General features: G+C 43.9%; 2 long non-coding RNA genes across 2 annotated transcripts; one reads left to right on the forward strand and one right to left on the reverse strand.

The window, feature by feature from the left end:
• The first annotated feature begins 221 nt into the window (after window positions 1–221).
• LOC135373090 (uncharacterized) lies at window positions 222–1,114 on the forward strand. The gene is made up of 3 exons (XR_010416273.1): window positions 222–385; window positions 487–609; window positions 994–1,114. It is a non-coding gene; the product is annotated as an uncharacterized LOC135373090 (long non-coding RNA).
• A 4,023-nt stretch (window positions 1,115–5,137) lies between these two features.
• LOC135373115 (uncharacterized) lies at window positions 5,138–6,002 on the reverse strand. Its single transcript, XR_010416288.1, has 3 exons — window positions 5,865–6,002; window positions 5,402–5,466; window positions 5,138–5,334 (listed from the first exon to the last, which is right to left on the reverse strand). It is a non-coding gene; the product is annotated as an uncharacterized LOC135373115 (long non-coding RNA).
• Between the last annotated feature and the right edge of the window lie 10,962 nt (window positions 6,003–16,964).

Genomic DNA, 16,964 nt, shown 5'->3' on the forward strand with positions numbered 1-16,964 from the left:
TCTTTGTGCATAGGTTCAATAGGTGTTGTAGATCTTGTGACGTCCTCGCTAGGAGCACGATATCGTCGGCAAAAGCGAGGGCGGGGAGGTGCGTTGTCGTTTGTAGCCACCACAGCCTCACACAAGGGGGCGCTCTATTTCACTTGGCCTTCGGGAGAGGAAAATCAGTTGCGCTGCGCATGCGCTAGAAGGGATGTCACGTGTCTCTCTTTGCTGCCGCCGTGCCGTCTGCTCGCTTCGCGTGCGCATGCGCTAGCACACAGCTGTTTGTTTGCTTGAGGATGAGATTTGTGTTTGTGGTTTGTGGTAGCGGTGAAGCAACTTTGCCAAATATTCCGTTCAAGTTCCTCGCTGGATGTCCCGCTCGTCCGTCGATGTTCAACAGGTGAGGGAACGTTTCAGCAACGCCTGCGAGTTTCATGCTCGCGGTTCAAAAGGTGAGGGCGTCTGTACAAAATTGTAAAATGGGCCGCTCTGTTACTACAGATGCAGCAAGTGCCAGTCCACTTTTTCTCAGCTGCACCTTCTCAGTCCAGGCAGCAACAGCACCAGGTGAATGTAGGTACACAACTTCCAAGTGAAAGACGCACGAGTGCAATTCTGAAGCTGGTAAGTACGTCTCATGCTACACACCATTCGCGTTCAGCGCTCTTATTTTGCATGTGTTGTAGCAAGTAATTCAGTGGCATAAACCGGCACACTGGTGCGTAATGTACACCCATATTGCCAAGTTGCACTAATTCTGGTGACGTGTTCGTGAAATCTGTGTAATCGGACTGTCTATTTGTCACCTGGTCGCGGTATATGAGTACGAAATATCGTGGTTTCGGCAGTTATCAGTAATCTTTCGTTGTGCTTAATGGTTCCTATTACTTTGTATTTGTGTTTCTACTGAGAATTATCATACTGTATTCTTAACTGGAGCAACAAAATTACCAAACACATGAGGATTGTGTTGAAACTGAGGACATTGCTTATTTTTACTGATTTCAGATTTTCAGGCATGGAGAGAAGAAATGCAGGATGCAGCCAAGAGTCATTTTACTAAAGGCACAGGGGTAAAAAGATTGAAAGATGGAGGTTTAAAGTGTTGTTATATTTGTAACTGATCGGGTGCTTTTACAGAGAAGAACGTCAGAGGAAAACGGTCCATAAAATCATAAGGTTCCGTCAGGCATGGGGCAACCTGCATTGATGATTCGTCTGCATTGTTCCAGACTGGCAAGGTTCCAGGACACAACGGGACATTCCTAAGGGGCCCCCTACCATCTCGCTCATGATCAGAGCTGACAATTAAGGCATAATGGTTTCAAATTTCCAAAGATTCTCTAAGAAGTGGCATGCATTTCAGAATTTGTATGAGTACAACACAACAGCGTGTACAGCCCGAGACAAAAGTTCACGGCACTACGCCTTTCTTCATCGGAGCGGTCCCCTGCCAGCTACCAGCAAAAGATCGAATAAGAAACGGGTCTATCTCTCAGTATGTGCGTCCGCTCTTGTTTGATGCTAGGGTGTCACTCCAATGGAGAAATGTGACACCATGGTGGTCCGTAAAGATTTGTACCAAGCTGCACATCGTACAACCCCGACAACTAACAAACACTGCTCGGTAAGGTCAGTGTTCCAATTTGAGATTTTGCTGCCTATTTCTTCCCAAAAGGCTGCTCTTGCTTCTGAACTCCGGTGTACCAAGACAAGTTCAGAACAAAGAATTTATAGTTAGACTTTGAAGGCAGTAGTCAACATAAATAAGGTTTACCTCTGAGATGATTGCCCATTCAAGGCAACAACAAACTCGTAGGTTCACCACATCATCTAAACTTCCTCGGCCTGTTACAGCTTGTTTCTGTCCACAAGGAGTGGTGACATGAACTATCATTCATCGAGCATTTGTCAGGAGGTTGTTAGAGGAATCAGTCAGACAGATGTGCTTCAGATTTTTTATTTTTTTTTTCAGTTTTCTGGTATTTATTGGTATTCCATGACAGTATACACTGATACTGATAGTGGGCAAGCCCTGTTGAACAGTCCAAGACACAGTCAGTGCAAATGTCTACACAATTTGAGGGGAACAGAAATACCAAGAACACATGACAAGTATTAGAAACAAATAGCAAATGAACAAAGAGAAATGCAAATCATCAAAAAGTAATTGCATGTCACCCTACGTATCAGCAGAAAAGTCCTGTTTGATGGTGTTTTTGAAGGATGCCAGATTATTGTTGGGACGAATGCGTACACCAGTGTTTCTCAAACTGTGGGTCATGAGCTGTTGAAAGATTCATTGTTTCATGCCCAACCAGAGGGTAAAGCTCAATTCATGTTCAAAGCATTAATGGACTGTCATGTGTTGTCAAATGACAGTGTTGCATTCATGAGTAAATGATGTAGATGTGAAGGTCCTTAAACATGAATTCAACAGAAATCCTCTGGCTGGGTGTATTTCCTGCTGCTTGGCACACTCTTGGAATCTGGTTGAAAACTGCCCTGCTACTATGGCTTTCTTCACACCATCTGTGCATCAATATTCTAACAGATTGGGACAAAAGTTTATGGAGGACCAGGGTGTTGCATTTCTTCATGGGAGTGACACTCTAGCAGCAAACAGGAGTGGCCACACACACTGAGAGGTGGACAGAACAGCCACTCACCTGTTTCTTATTCGATATCTTCCTGCTAGCCAGCAGGGAGCCGCTCCGATGAGGTGCAAGGCAACAGGCATGTGGTGACGACAACGACGACATCCGGCCGTGCCATCTATCGCGCGCTCCCTTTTCTTTTCCGGCCCGCGCTTCTCGGCTCTCTGGCCGTCAGTCCACCGGCAGCACCCTGCCAGAATAAACATTCTCCTCTGCTGGTCTCTGGTTGTCCTGTCCTACAGGCTCATTGATATAGTGTCCAGCTGGAATTTGTGGTATTTTGGAACGATGTATTGCTAACGAGACCAGTAAAAATATCCAAAACTGGACCTGGACTGCGTGTTTGGCTCACTGAGGTTACCGAAGAGCTACGTTTCCTTGAGGTGTGAAACAAAGCTTGATAAAATGAATCAACCAAGTTGTGTGATCTAACTGGCCAATACTGAGTAGATTTACAATATAGATTTGCAATATCTTGAGGACTTTTGCTCTCTTGTAACAAATGCTAAATAAATGCAATCAAGCATACATTGGAACTCATTTGCTGAGGCAAGACACATGAACATACAAACATATGTGATTGTGTTAGTTATTTTCACGCACATAGTATGATCTTCTGAATTCCCAGTCGCTGTTCGAACACATAGCTGCTTTCACATAGCTGCACCCGTTTTAACTCCTTGCACCTTTGTTGAGACAAAGCGGAGTTGTTTGGCATTTTTGTTTCGCAGTATCACAGCAGGTTTAGCATTGCATAGCCAAGATCGTACGTTTACTAGTGCATCTGGGAGGTCCCCATAGAACCCCCCATAATATTTTCTGGCTACCGCACGGATAGCCAACACTACCATGAGACAAAGTAGAAGCCAACTTGAATATACAAGGCGTAATGATGTGCATGAAGAATTTTAAAATGATTGAGCATTGTATGCGAATTACATTATCAAAATGTTGATGAGAGTCATGTACCCCGGCCACCATATTTTTGATGATAACGAAAGACGGCAATTGAGCTGGTGTGATGCCAATATATTTTTCCTTTAATCTAATGAAATAATTATGCATTATATATAGTCATGAAGAGTTTGCTGATGGATGTTGGAAGGGTGTACATTTCCTTAGATAAATCATTCACAAGAATACACACAGCGGCTTTGAGCACACCAAGCTGACCAAGGTTGAGCTCACCAAGGTTTTATGGAATGCCAACTGATGTTAGTATTTTCATGGTAAAAAGCATCTGTTGCAGCTGAAGAAAACAATACCATCAGTCAGGGGCAGTTGTCTCGTTATATTGCAAGAGAGTACTCAGTACTGGAGAGATATAAACACACGGAATAAAACAAACTGCCTAGTGCAGTGAGTGGAAAGTTTATTCCACTTCTTATTGGCAGAATATTAACACAATTTTTTCCACAAGATTTCTCAGGTCAGAGCACTTTATAGGATATACAAATTGCCAATTATGTGTGTTATGTGTATGTATATCACCACACTTAAATGTATTTACCTGCTGTAATATACCCCACACCAAGCTAAAAATGGGACATATTGTCTTCAGTTGAAAAGTCAATGCAGGAGAGCATGCATGGCTGTAAAGTGTTTCACTGAACCATTACCCAAAATGTATGAAGTGGCAGTACACAACTATCACATAGAATGACCCATCTGTGGTGCTATGTGTAGAATCTATGCACACTTTTCTTTTGATGTTAACATTGCCTTGAGTTTGAGGGAAAGCACAGGACGAACACGGGACGAGACGAACACAAACACACGAACCAGCAATGAAGCTTTAATACACGAAGTGAAGGAGAGACGGGTAAAAAGAAAGTGTACACTTCGGCATTAACATCAAGTCAACACCAGCTAGCTTTCCTGCTCCTCCTGTGTTCATCACACTTTTGTTGGTGCCCAAATGCCTTAACAGCTGTTTTTGCATGCCTGTCATGAGAACTAGCAAGAAATCCTCATCTTGCAACAAGTCAGTATTTCCTCGTTGAAAGACAGTAGGATCATCCTTCTTGCCTTTGTGTGTGAGGGAAAGCACTGGACTGTTTGTTTGGGCTCTGATAGAACTGACCAACAAGGCAACACTGGTTTGGTTGTCATCGTGTTTCCTCTCACTGTAACATATATTATAGTCCCTCATGGTGATGTACAGGTACTGCCTTGTAGTGAGGTGAATTGGATCCTTTGAAACGTGCCATCCAGCACACCCCGAATACTGAGCTGCATAGTACACTGAGTGCAATGCCGTCACGTAGTTTCCCTAACATAAACAAATAGTTTCTGGAAGGTAAAAAAGGACATTCCAGTACAACATAGTGTTTTGCAAGTGCCTGTACGCCCGCAGCACATCGTTGCCATCGCGGCTTCTCCCGTACCTGTTCTTTTCTTCTTCATTTTTTAAGGAGTAGCAAGCTGGCACTTGCCTGGCTGACATCTCCTTTTGTGTGAATAAACATATACCCCCCCCCCCCCCCCCTGCACGGGCTGCCTCTATTACATCTTCCTCTGTTTTTGTAAGTGGGGTGTAGGACAGCCCCAAAATCATGTGCATAATAGGAAGCTTGGAAGACAAATGAGACCTTGCCAGTTTGGAACATTGCAGACATATCAGCAAGGCAGGTGTCCCCACGCCTGACGGAACATTGTGATTTGATGGACCTTTTCCTTTGATGTGTCCTCTCTATAAAAACATCCAATCAGTTACAAATATAATAACACTTTAAACCTCCATCTTTCAATCGTTTTACCCCTGTGCCTTTAGTAAAATGACTCTTGGCTGCATCCTGCATTTCTTCTCTCCATGGCTGAAAATCTGAAATCAGTAAAAATAAGCAATGTCCTCAGTTTCAACACAATCCTCATGTGTTTGGTAATTTTGTTGCTCCAGTTAAGAATAGAATGATAATTCTGAGTAAAAACACAAATACAAAATAATAGGAATCATTAAGCACAACGAAAGATTACTGATAATTGCCGAAACCACGATATTTCTTACTCATATACCGACTTCGGTGTTAAGATGGAACAGGTGACAATTAGACAGTCCGATTACGCAGATTTTACGAACACGTCACCAGAATTAGTCCAACTTGGCACTATGGGTGTACATTACGCACCAGTCTACCGGTTTATGCCACTGAATCATGTGCTACAACACATGCAAAACAAGTGCGTTGAACGCGAATGGTGTGTAGCATGAGACGTACTTACCAGCTTCAGAATTGCACTCGTGTGTCTTGGAAGTTATGTACATACACCTGGTACTGCTGCTGCCTGAACTGAGAGGGTGCAGCTGAGAAAAAGTGGACTGGCACTTGTTGCATCTGTAGTAACAGAGCGGCCCATTTTACAATTTTGTGCAGACGCCCTCACCTTTTGAACCGCGAGCATGAAACTCGCAGGCGTTGCTGAAACGTTCCCTCACCTTGTTGAACATCGACGGACGAGCGGGACATCCAGCGAGGAACTTGAACGGAATATTTGGCAAAGTTGCTTCACCGCTACCACAAACCACAAATCTCATCCTCAAGCAAACAAACCGCTGTGTGCTAGCGCATGCGCAGGCGAAGCGAGCAGACGGCACGGCGGCGGCAAAGTGAGACACGAGACATCACTTCTAGCGCATGCGCAGTGCAACTGATTTTCCTCTCCCGAAGGCCAAGTTCTATTTCGCATTGCCATCCAATGCCTTCCGCTATCTCTCACCATGCTCCCCGAAGGAGCAATGACGTCATCCGCGTAATGCGACAGCAGCGGCCCCTAGTGGTGAGGCGTCGCTCGTAGCGCCATCTAGTGGTGTACCCTACACAATGGCTAATCCTTCTATTCATCGGAGATAATCCGTCTATTGGGGGCTGCATTGGAAACAACACCCGAATACACAACGTTCTGCTTGGAAGGAACAAAAGGCTTCCTGTGCCTCACGCCACAAGATTCAGATTTAGAGCTGAAGGGGGTCAGAGGTCAGGTCATTTAAGTCGTCAAAAAGTTGTTTTTTCCAACGCCTTTAAATTAAGTCGTCTGACCCCCTTCAGCTCTAAATCTGAATCTTGTGGCGTGAGGAACAGGAAGCCTTTTGTTCCTTGCAAGCAGAACGTTGTGTATTCTATTCCCCTTGAGTGCGGCTTTGTGTACGTTGGCCAGACGCGCCGGTGCCTCAATGACCGGATTAGGGAACATGCAGCAAATGTTGAAAGAATGGCCGGGTCTTCGGAACTGGTAGATCATTTACGGGATTGTAAAGGTTACCAGCCTTGCTTCAAGGACACTACAGTGCTTGCGTGGGAACCCTACGCACACCGAAGGTTGTTTCGGGAATCCTTGGAGATTGCCACCAGGGGAAACGTAGTTAGCAATGCGTCTTTTATCCCTCTCGCACCCCTTCGAAGATTTTTAGCTTTTAAGTAGAGACGAAGCAATAAATTTACTGCTGTGTCTGAGAACCTACGTGTGTCGTGCCCCCCCCCCCCCCCCCCACCTTCTGTGTCCGTGTCACTCGGTCTTCTTCTTGGATCTATACCAGCTAGCCTGCACCCTTTCCCTTTGTTTCTTTAGTAATGTTTTGTTTGCCTGAACACGGCTATAACACGGCTGTCGTCTGCTACGATGTACCAATCCAGGCGCCACTGTCGAGGCGAAGGGAGAGAAGCGAGATGGTGGGGGGAGGAGAGGAGGAGTTGTCGCTACTTTTAGTGTTCAGGGACTTTATCTGACGTCCTCATCCTACGCCATCTATTGAACACGGAGATATCCTTGTCCGATGCATCCAAAGTCATCGGCGCAACATCGCACGCGCATAAGCAGTTGTGAAAGTAGTCCATTGGATGTGATGGAAGTGGCGTACCCTTAACGTTTTCCGCTGCTTCGGAGGAAGGAAAGACGAACCTCCGGATTGGCACTTGACGTTCTAATTCCAAACAGCGCAACAGATAGCTAGACCCTTTGGCGTTACTATTGATGTGGCGGGATCATTAAGACGGCCACGAGGCATTATTGCACTTTAACGCTCTTCCAACCGATTTCCCTTCACCTTTCGTATAAATCACTATACACGCACTACGGCTTCCCATGCGTCTGCGGACGCCCTGTATGTCCCCCACACTGCATCCAGTAGTGCCTCGTGGACGAACAGCCTTCCCGTTGTGCTCCTCAGAATGCATGTCACCTACAAGACGGACATCGGTACCTCCGCAGCGGAGCTTGTGTACGGCCGCATTGCCGGAGAATTTGTAGACTCCCGATCCACAAACAGTTCCAGGGGCTGCTGATTCTGTGGAGCAGCTACGCCTCTTCATGAGAGCCTTCTTCCAACCCCTCGCCCTCAGCAGCAGCTTAGAACCCTCTTCATCAGCCCGGATCTACAAGCCTGTACTCATTTCTTCATCCGTTCGTTCAACCCTCTTACGACGGCCTTCTTTTTCCTGTTCTTTCTCGTTCAGCATTTCCGTGTCAACATCACGGGCAATTCGGACATAATTCCCGTAGACCGCCTGATGGCGACCTACCTTCCGCCGCCTGACCTTTGAAACGGTCGTGTCTACAAATCCCGTTCTACTTCATTTTTTCATTCTTTTGTTAGGGAATAGCAAGCCGGCGTGCTGCCTGATTATCTGCCATATTCCTTTTTTCTGCCTTATTGCCAATAAATCCCCCGTTCTCGACGCCACATTTGAGAAGCAGCCTCACAATCATCATCACTGTCACTGACCAATCATCTTCTTGGCCGTGGCATCGTCCATCCACAAAAGCGATGGGCGCGAGAGACCCCACGGGAGTTGATCGGTTACCGTCGACGCATCAACATCTGTGAACGCTTTAATTCGGCCTTTACCAACCTAAAGGCTTAAAAAGACGCCTATCTTCCCTGTGGTAACACGCCTGCTTATCCATACCTCTATTCATCTGTCCTTGCTAAACGGGGACGTCATCGGGACCGCCACTTTCACTGCATCATCGGCTGTCAACGACGAGCGGTGCCACGCCGTCTTGCCATTTTCGTGCTTGATACATCCTTCTGTCCAGTTTTCAATCCTCCCTTTTCGGCGTCGCCACACCACTTTCTATAACCCCTCACCGCGCGGCCCGGATATCGATGACTTTGCCATCTCTCTGAAGGGGAGAAGCCTGTAGCAACCGCGCAAGAAGAGGCAGCTTTGGGAGAACAAGGACACCGCTCTGTTCATTTGTTGGTTTCTGCGAGAGAATGTGAAAAAATAAGTTCGTTTTAAAACGGGGTTCGCTACATCGATGTATGTCGGTGAAGTGCCGAGGCCTTAAATCGATACTTGTAGTCAATAGTTCTATCACAATTCTGCTTCAGAACTCAATGTTTCTCAATACTCGAAATTCCATAATTTCCCACATTCCAGTGTCAGTTCTAGGAATAATTACGTCTTTTGCACTCAGTTTTGTTGGATTGCAAGTCGCTGTACAAAGAAGCGTAGCTTCGAGAAAAAATAAAAACAAAAAAATGTGAAAACTGGTTATGACAATGAAAACCTTGCGCAACCGCGAAAGTAGCAGTTGCGGGTGCGCAGTGTTGGTCAACACGGGATCCTGTTTTATGTTAGAATGTACGCTTACACGTATTATGACGAAAAAAGATGAAAACACCAGGTTGACACAATGGACAACAAAATTTACTGGTAATATAGCATAACATATACCATAAACAACAGTGGTATAAAGGTGATAGATTGCACTTGCTCGACGCGAACTTTTAAAGGAAACAGTTGCAAAGAAACGCCCTCCTGGGACTCGAGCCCACAGTCTTTAGCTCCGGAGGGGTTCAGGAGCGCGATGATTTCTCCCGTAAAGTTAAAAAAAAAAAAAAAAAACTGAACTCTTCGAGTGAAGCCGCCAACAGATTTACATCCCCTCAAAAGGCTTTCTTGAATTCTATAAAGCTCTACGTGTTGCATAACACTCAGTGAGAACCAAGCGCTCGCCTATGTGTAGATACCGAGCGTTAACCTGGTGGCGCACTCCACTTTACGTGAAAGTCGGTAGCTTTGGACTCAGTGCTGGCGTGTTTTCTGCGTTTGCTATAACGGAAGTCATGCACTGGTGCACGTTACAGCTGCGAGTTTTTCTATATAGATAAAGGACAACTGATATCTGGGCACGTTTGAGGCGTTCATCAGGTAATTAGGCACCATGAAGGCGACAGCGTGGTCACAGGACGATGTCTAGCCCAAAGAGGCAAGGCTCTATGCAACATCACTCATCATATGGGTGACTTACGCGTTACCTTCTGAGAGTTGACTTTGTCATTCCAGAAGAAGCGATCCAATCGCTTCATCTACCACAACGGATTTTGTTCTTTTTTTTTTGTTCTTCAACTTTTGTTCTGGTTGACATAATAGAGATATAAACGAGCTTCCAAAGTTATATTTCCGCATTCTCACGTTAGACGGCGCCACATATCGGTGGTTGCCTTCGAAGTGACGACTTTCTTCACGGAAAGGATTTCAGATTAGAAATCGTCAGGGTGGAAACCTCCTTGATTCTAAACAAAGTACTGTCATCATGATACGTCTTTTGTACTGTACAATAGCTTTCGTTTTCGGTGCATGTTCCGTATCATTTTTTCTTTTTTTACTCAGTGTAGAGAGATAAAAATTGCCAGCCAAGCTCGTTGCGTGATGAATATGCGGAAAACGTATTTTTCATGCACTAAAGGAAAACTGGAAAATATTTTGTGAAATATTAAAATTTCATAAATTTGCTGTACTGCAGTGAAAAAAAACTCGATTTGTTCACTGCCATACGAAAAATCTGTCACCAGTAAAATGTAGATAAATCTGTTCACTTGAACATACTCAAATAGGTACGGGTTTCTTTTGTTGTTCTTTAAAGGGCCACTAAAGGGGTTGATGTCTATGGTACTCATAGACTCCTAGGAACGGGTATATTCCGCACTCAACGTTCATTAGCTCGAATGCCCTCGTATTGTAACGCAGGAAGAAGCAAAATTACGCGCTATTTCTCGGTGCGCAATGACTGCCAGGTGTGTGGAACGAGAAGTTTCTCGTCAAAGTGATGAATGAATACGTCAGAATGACGAAATACACTCTCTGCCAATAAAGATCACGTGTGGCGGCCCGTATGGATTTGTAGCAACAATTGTTCCACTAGAAATCGTATTTTTGTCAGCAAGATTATTGTCGAACATACAATAAAAGAGGTGAACTTGACAATCACACAATAGCGGTATTATAGCTGTCCCAACTGAGCTTGTGTTGCTCACGCATATGCAATGCTGCCTGTACTGTTCCGCTCGCAGTGGGTAGTAGCTCTGGCTGCTTCTATTACAGAATAGGGAGTGTCCCTTTGCCGGCTATCAGCCTACCCCACGTGACTCTTTCAACGCCCCCTCCCACTTCTGTCCCTGCTTAGCTTCCGCTCGGGGACGATGCATCAGAGATTTGTGGAGAATTTTTATCTCCCGGGGGACGTTGGAATAGTGAACCACGTCATCGTCACGTGATCTGCCACGTATCCCGCCCACTAGTGTGGGCAAAGTGTGATGTGTCTGTGTGTGTGTGGAGTGTGTGTGGAGCAAAACAAACACACGTGGTCATACACGCCACGAGAGAATGCAATTACTTGCGCTCGTTGTAGTGGATGAGAGGGTGAGAGACGATTAAAATGAGATGTAGTAGCATGTCTAACTGGCAATGCGAGGGTGTGGATTCGAACCCCACTGCTAGTGCCTCTTCAACTCTCATCATTCAATTACTTGCGCTCCTCGTTTTGTTCATTTCATTTCATTTCATTTAGCAATCAACATAACCCACATATACCAAGGGCTCGCCTAAGCCTGATTGCTTCAATACATGTTTCGAAATACATATGGATAATTTGTATTTCAGTGATGCCGCCAAACTGTTGTGATGTGCCTGTCGTACAAAAGCACGAAGCCGAATTAACTTCTTTAGGATTCGAGGTAGGGCTTCTTAAAGGTCAGATATGCCGATTTTGAAGTGCCGCAGAACTGAGCGGTACTCGCGCTGTGTGTTCATTACCGAACACTGAATATGTGTGCGAAATATCTTGCTCCAACTATTCGTAGGTTCTTAGAAAACAGTTTTTTTAGTTCCCACGCCCGGCCGTCAGACCGTCGGCAAACCCTGCGCACGGGCGCACCGACGTCACTGCTCTCGGTTTATCTGTCTTTGGCTTGGCATGGACTCTTGGCTTGGCTTCTTTCGTTTCCTCCTCTGTGCATCGTACATAAGCGAGCAGCTGTTATGTTGTTGCTAAGCCGGAAACAAAGCATGTGAATGCTTTTTTTTTTTTCGCACAGCGTCGTTTGGAAAGTGCACTTCCTTGTTCTGACCTTGCCTTTTATGGGCTGGAGCGATATGATACGTGATATGGCATGGCGAAGTTGTCGAAGATGCGACGGTGCTACGCTGTTAGAACAATTCATCGGAGCATTCAAGTGTTACCTATTATAAGCTGCCAAAAGACCAAGCAGTGCGAAGCTCTTGGCTGACAGTGGTGCCTGCTAATTTCCACTGCAAGGATTTCGTCCACGAATGTTATCATAGGTTACGCGGGACTCCAGAGGCAATTTGGAATCTCGGCACGAAATCGTCTGATGAAAATCTGAGGTGCCCGAGGCATAACATTTTGAACGTGCCACGCCGGATCAAGGCAAAAAACGAGAGCAAAAAAAGGTAAGTCGAGGTTCAGATATAAAAAATAGCAAGCTTAGTGAATCGATTGTGCAGCTGGCCTACTGCGCTTACTCTGATATAGCCACGATTAACAACACAATAGTGTTGATAATCTAACTGCTGAATTATCACAGGTGCACGCTGAAGGCGGAAATGAAGCATGATCTGGCTTGCATCTGGTGCATGAAGAAATTGCTGACACGTTAGTTGCAGTCTACCTCCACCAACAGGTATGGCAATGTGATGTTATAGTTTGAGTATTCATCTATGTTCAACTTTTCATGTGCACTCGCATGCAGACATCTTGACACCACTTTTAAATCTGCCCTCAAAGTTACAATCAGTGCTTTCAGGGTGGAAAACAAAGGTCGCCATTCCGATTAGCTGCTATCTCCCAGTTCAAGCACTTTTGTGTCTGGACAGTGGTTCCTGTGGATGCGGTGTTACAAGCTTCACTGTCTGATATAGAAGGTACGTTACATTAGTTCAGTTAATTTGTCTTTTGCACATTTTTGTTACTGTTAGCTGGATTACTGTTGGACATACAATCCTTTGATACACAGAAGCTGATGTCGCCTCTGATAACGTTTTAGAATTTTCAGTGTCATCAACGTCCATTGAGGAAGGTGCCTTTACTATCTGTGAATCTTTAATTGAAGAATAGCCCAGTATTCACGTTAACATTGTCTACCCTTATTAATTCACTGTCTGTTTTCTGAGCGCTAAGAAAAATGGAAACTATTTATTTGTCACAACTTCACACTGGATGTGGTACTGGCTTGACATGTAAGCTAAAATACCTGGATAATACAATAATTGTGTTCAACTTGGTGCATTGCGGTGGGCAATGCCACATTCACGACATTTTTAGTGGGTCCGGTGCACAAATACTGTGTGCATACTGCATACATACATTCTGTTCGATAGGCAAAAATACCTGAGGAGTGCTGTGTAGTCCTTTTACCCAAAGTCCATAGTCTTACTGCAAAGTCACAGTACGTAGAACAGCTATGTGCAGGTATGCTGCGATAGAGATTCACAACAGAAAGAAGACTGTTGAGAGCATCTAAATTTTAATGAGACGAGACTTTCGTGCACAAGGCTGCTCTTGTTAATGTCTAACATGAAGTTACAAAATCCCAGAATATATAAAACATGTTGTAATGTAGAGAGTGAGGGTTGGTACAGACATAAAGATAATTATATAATCATATATGATAAAATAAAAGGGGGTACAACTCCCCCCTCAACTCAACTTGACAACTCAATAACTCTACTTATTCTCTACCCTACAACATGTCATATATTCTGGAATTTTGTAACTTGATGTTAGACCTCAAGAAGTACAGCCTTCTGTGCGAAAGTCTTCTTTCTGTTGTGCACAATCATTATACAGTGAATACGACTATCCATTTCTTGTCATTAAATGCTTTTCCTTTTATTCTTTTTTTTTCTGCAGTGATGAGCATCCATAAGGACACATGCCAGAAAGGGAGTCCCTTTGGGATGACAAACACTCATCACCTCATGAGGATACAATGGTTGACGAATGGTTCTCAAGCACATCGAAACTTCCAACAAATAATTCATGAAAAAGCCAGTCAGTGCTAGCACCAGGAATTGAACGTGGACCGTCCTGCTACCAGTCAGAGATGCTACATTTCAGGCGCTCATTAATTTTTGGTGAATTACTTGTTGACTTTGTCCCAAGGTGGAGCTCGCCACAGCTCATTTGCTATCTGTTAACGTTGTGGCGTGTGTTGCGTTTTTCTCTTTGTGTGTTCCAGACTCAGAACGGTTAAAGATGAAAGTCACTGAAAAGGTTAGCCAGCTGTCATCCATCCTAGCCATCCTACAGCTGGCTAACCTTTTCAGTAACTTTCATCTTTCATCGTTAATTTCAAAGGCAAATTGAGGCTTTGTATGTATTTGTCCCTTCTGTGTCGTTCCAGCCTCAGAACATCAGTTCTTTCATGTTCAGAACGGTTAATTTGGATCAGGTCAGGTACGTTTCATTTAGACATGGCAAACATAAAGTGGTGTTTCTCAACACAACTTAGCAGTGGCCTTCATGCATTACTGCTACGGCCCTTCAGCGTGAATGCAAACCTGCACATTATGCATGATGTAAAACCCCAAGACTGGGGAACACGAAGGGACAGACACAAACACGTCCCTTTGTGTTCCCTCGTCTCGGGGTTTTACATATGCATCATCTTCACCAGCTCGCTTGCTTCCTAGCCATTTTTTCTGCACATTATGTTCACTCTACTTTTATCGTGTGCTATATAATCTTGTACAAGTTCGGTCAAACAACGTGTAATGCTATAAAAAAATTCAGTACACTGTTTATGTGGGTTGAATGGTAGCGCATGAATGCAGGAAGGAAACTGTCATGTTATGGCAAGTGTTTACGTATTGTACATTTAACTACTAATTTTATCGGTTCGCTTTCGCTGGCGTATCATGTCAAGCCATGTTATATTAATTTGGAATATGTTATTCTTAGTAGCCAGAGCAGCTGATACACAGTGAGAACATAGCCCGTGTGTGTTTGTCTTTTCCACCGCAGCCCTTGGATTTCCTCCTTGATGGCTACACATGTCAGGGATAGGTTTCAGAACCGGTAGTTCCCGACAAGGGTGAAGTGCTTTTCAGGGGATCATCACGCTGGCAGATCAAACATATGGTTTAAATTATTTGCAGGACAGGAATTGCATAGCTTCACACAAATACTACTACTACGACGTAAGAATGGTTTCAAATCTAGCTTTTTTGTGTTCCTCACATTATCATACAACAGATGCTATTTACAAATCTGTGTTTTCTACTGTGTTGAAATGGGGTAGTTTGTGTCTGAGAGCCATAGTGAAACACATGCAGCCAAGGACAGACTTTTGATGCCCTCGAGAAACATGGCAACACATTGCAGGGACTCTGGATGCTGCCTAAATTTCCAGAACACACAGCTCAAGGCAGCGGTTAAATAACAAGTGGTTAGAGAAATCCAAGATAGTTGCATGCGTAAGCAGTCCGCTCTTGGATTTGCTTCTGTCCGAGATACGTTATCTCAAAGGGAACGCACGGGCCCACTCAGAATGATGCTAGGGCTGCCTGTGAAATAGAATGAGGAGAGGGGAAGATATATAACCCTTTTTTCTTGTCTGTTATTCTATTGGTTAAATTGTCATTTTCTTAGCAGCATATGTGTGTATATTCCAGGGTCTGCTAATAAATATATCAGCTTAGAGATAGCAGTCGCATTGTAGATGTCTCATCCTGTCCTTGGCTGCTTGTGTTTCACTATGGCCATGCTTGCTATTACAAAAACAGAAAACAAAAAAAAGACAATAGAAAAACACGAAAAGAGTGACCTAAAAAGCTGCCTGTTCTAGTGCTCACATGGAGGCAATGCAATGAGGTACAGTAGTACATATCACAACGGCAACCGATTATTCAGATTTTTCTTGAAGTACTTTTTTTTTTAGCTTTGTTTGCACAGTCTATTATTGGAGCTTTATGTGATTCCCCTCTTGAAATACTTTAAGATTGCTGATGCTGTGCAGTTTGTTAATTTTGAAACTGTACTGTGCTGAGGTACAAAAACAGAATTGTCATATCTGCATTTCAGCATATAGGAATAATTTGTAAGTACTTTACTTGTTGACGTTAATATTTGCACCAGGTCACAACATTGTTGATTTATGGAAAATGTAAATAAATATATTTATTTGCTTGCCAAACAATGCACAAATGTCTTCTTTTCTAGTGAGATATTTCCTGTTCACCAGACATAAATGTGGAAAAGTTAAAGGGGCACAATGATGGTAGAGTCTAGCGTTGCTTTTTGCCACTTCACATATATTCACTGTTATTCGTGTGCACATGTAGGAATAGGAAGGTAGAGGATGCGCATAAATAATTTCGTATGCAGCCACACATATGGTTCAGAAGATTAATTAGATGATGTCCAAGCATATATAATTGTGCTTCATGTGCAATGGGTATGCGAACGGATTGCTTCCATGAAGCCTTTTTATTTGTTTTTTATAAATTCCTTTTATAAATGTTATTTTTATTTGATATAAATTTCATATTACATATTGTATACCTATATTTCTATAAATTTTATAAACTAAAAACTCAAGTTACACGGCCCCTGTAAGAGTGCCCTTTGCAAATGGTTTGGTAACGTGTCTCGAACTGTAAAGGTAAGAGGCAATCAAGAATGCTGCAGACAAGGTTGCAACTTACATATTGCTTATCATGTCCTACATACAAAGTTACTTGTACAATAATTCCTGAGCACGGAATTAATTCCGAGGCTGGCCAGTGATGTCACCCAGGACGACAAGTCACATAATTGCCTTTAACACTTTTACACCCCATGGGCTGAGTTGTGAATTCAAAGAGCACTCTACAGAAGGATAAGGTGCACCTGATTTCTAGGATCTATGCTGTGCCCTAACTCTTCAGACACCACATTTCTAAAAACACCATTTCTAAGTGGCAATATGTGCTCTGGTACTTCTGCATAGTGTGCAACCACATGGCTACTGGAGCTTCCGTGTGCATGTTTTTGTGCGACGGTGTTCATTACAAACAATATCCAGATGTTAGACATAAA

The sequence above is a fragment of the Ornithodoros turicata genome, unplaced genomic scaffold, assembly GCF_037126465.1.
Source record: "Ornithodoros turicata isolate Travis unplaced genomic scaffold, ASM3712646v1 Chromosome21, whole genome shotgun sequence".
In the NCBI taxonomy this organism is placed as follows: Eukaryota; Metazoa; Arthropoda; class Arachnida; order Ixodida; family Argasidae; genus Ornithodoros; species Ornithodoros turicata.